Source organism: Cebus imitator, unplaced genomic scaffold, assembly GCF_001604975.1.
Source record: "Cebus imitator isolate Cc_AM_T3 unplaced genomic scaffold, Cebus_imitator-1.0 Scaffold118, whole genome shotgun sequence".
Taxonomy (NCBI): Eukaryota; Metazoa; Chordata; class Mammalia; order Primates; family Cebidae; genus Cebus; species Cebus imitator.
The window spans coordinates 1889552-1892145 of NW_016107433.1; the positions used below are offsets into that span (position 1 = coordinate 1889552).

The 2594-nt window shown below is 46.5% G+C and overlaps 1 pseudogene; it reads right to left on the reverse strand.

The window, feature by feature from the left end:
• Nucleotides 1-209: 209 nt before the first annotated feature.
• Nucleotides 210-527, reverse strand: LOC108311800 (annotated as a pseudogene).
• Between the last annotated feature and the right edge of the window lie 2067 nt (nucleotides 528-2594).

Sequence of the window (2594 nt, forward strand, 5' to 3'; positions counted from 1 at the left end):
GGCCTTGAACTCCTGACCTCAAGTGATCAACCCACCTTGGCCTCCCATAGTGCTGAGACTACAGGTGTGAGCCACAGCACCTGACCCATACTTCTTCATTTTCATAGCAGTACATTTGAAGCACAAAAGTTTTAAATCTTTTTAATTTTTATTTTATTTATATTTTACAAGAGCACAAATTCATGTCTGTTTATTGACTTTTCATTAGTTTAAATCCTTGAGGAGTACAGCATCACTTGGATTCTGTGTCCAATAGCCTTAGCCGGAAGATTCCTTCAGAACTTGGCACCAACCATGCCACTGTTTCTGTGGGCCCGAGTTACCTTTCCCCAGGTTACTCTGGTTTGGTTTGGTTTGCCGACAGGGGTCACTGTGTTCTTTGCTTTGTATACATAAGTGCACCTCTTGCCCAAATGGAATTCTGTTTCATCTCGGGCATGAACACCTTCAACTTTAAGAAGAGCTGTGTGCTCCCTTTGCTTCCAGAAACCTTGCTGATAGCCAGCAAAAATGGCCTTGGACCACATCTTCCAGACATGTTTCCTTTTAGAAGTCCTGTTCCCAGCAGGCCTCCACAGGATCCAAGATGGCAGGAAACTTTTTTTTTTTTTTTTTTTTGAGATGAGTCTCACTCTGTTGCCCAGGCTGGAGTGCAGTAGCACGATCTTGGTTCCAGGGTTCCTGTGATTCTCGTGCCTCAACTCTCTGAGTAGCTGGGATTACAGGTGTGCACCACCACACCCAACTAATTTTTGATTTTATTAGAGATGGAGTTTCACCATGTTGGCCAGGCTGGTCTTGAACTCCTGACCCCAAGTGACCAACCCACCTTGGCCTTCCAAAGTGCTGGAGTTACAGGCATGAACCACTGCACCCAGCCCACAAAAGCTTTAAATCCTGATGAAGATTTTTAGATTAAGGTATTGATGTTTATCTTTATAGCTTGTGCTTTTTGTCTACTATTTAGGAAATCTTTGCCAAATCCAAGGTCACAAAGAATTTCTCCTGTGTTTGCTTCTGGTCATTTTATAGTTTTAGTTCTTACATTCAGGTCCATGATCCATTTTGAGTTAATTGTTGTCTATGGTGTGAGGTGAGGGTCTAGGTTCAGCCATTTTCTTCTAAGATTCCTGGTGCTCTGAGTCAGTATTCTGCCCTCTCCCCACCATACCTCTGTATCCACCTCTTCATGAAGCTATCACCTATTCCAGTCTCTTATGTCTCCTATAATACATTCTTTAGCCTCTGACCTCCTGCTGTATACTCAAGCACTTGGGGACAGAGACCCCTCTCACCCTGCACTGTATGTCATGGGGCGTCATTTGGTATTGGTCACAGAGGCAAAGACTAGATGGCATCCCTTTGAGGCCATTTTACTCTTGATGGCTATTTCTGGTGACGATTTGCCATCCCATATATCTATCTGCAGCAGTGACAGCCAAAGGATATGGAACTTCCCACCGGGACAGAAAACCAACCAGATGTCAACCGGCCTGATACCCTTGTTTGGCACGTGCAGAAACCCTTAGCACAGAAGGTATGCAGCCTTCCAGAATGAAAATCTTCATTTTAGGAGTAAGAAAACTGAGGTTTCACAAGATCCAGTGGCCTGCTTAAGGTCACTCAACTGGCTCATCACAGAGGACCTGACTCCAGAACACGTCTGGACCTCTGGGCTACACTGCCAGGCTCCTGGCTGTCACTGTTCTGAAAAGCCCTGGGCTCAGACCTTCTGCTCCCAAGCCAGAGGTTTCCACCCTGTAAATGCCACAAGTTGCCTGTGGAATTTTCCTACCACCAAGACAAAATGCAGCCCCACATTCTTTTATGGTTTCAAAGGAAAGGAACTTCAATGGATGAGGAGTTTCAAAGGGTGTATTTAAGGTCTTGGGTGCAAGTCAAAGAACTGGGTTTGGGAGGGGCTGGTTGGCCCCTTTTTAAATGGATCCAGGCTTTATTTTTTTCTTGTGGCCTTTGTTGGGTCTAGAAAGGAAGTGCTCCTGGAGGGTTTGGGTGTCAGTTCACAGCACCAGGGCTGTGGTGGAGAGGAAGTAAAGGCTGCCTAGATGTACCTTCCTTCAGCTCTGCCTGCCCCAGGCCCTCCACAGTGCCCTGCTGTCTCCCTCAGGACCCAAGTTTCTCAACCTGGACAATTTCCAACCTTTTCCCCAGCCCTTTCATTCAGGCTCTTCACCAGGGGCATACCCTTCTCCTAGCCCTCAGCTCTGCATGCACAAATGCCTTTCTTCTCAGGGGACCAAGACCTAGCTTGGATCCAAGTTTCTGTGAGCTGGGCAGGCCTGCTTCCTGCCTTGGCACCCCTCAGGCTTGGCCACACTTCCATGTGCTAAGCCTGTCTCCAAGGCTCAGTCCTGAAAAACCTCTTCACCTGTGGCCTGAAACTGGTAATTAGGTCTCATCGCATTTCCCTCTGCATAGCTTTCCCATGTGTCTTATCTTCCCATTTAAATTGTAAACTCCTCCTGGTCACAGACAGATCTGACTCTTACTCATTGCATTGTATCTCCTCCACATCTGGCATCCTCCACACAGCCCAAATCTATAGATTGTTGTTTGTTGTTGTTTTTGAGACA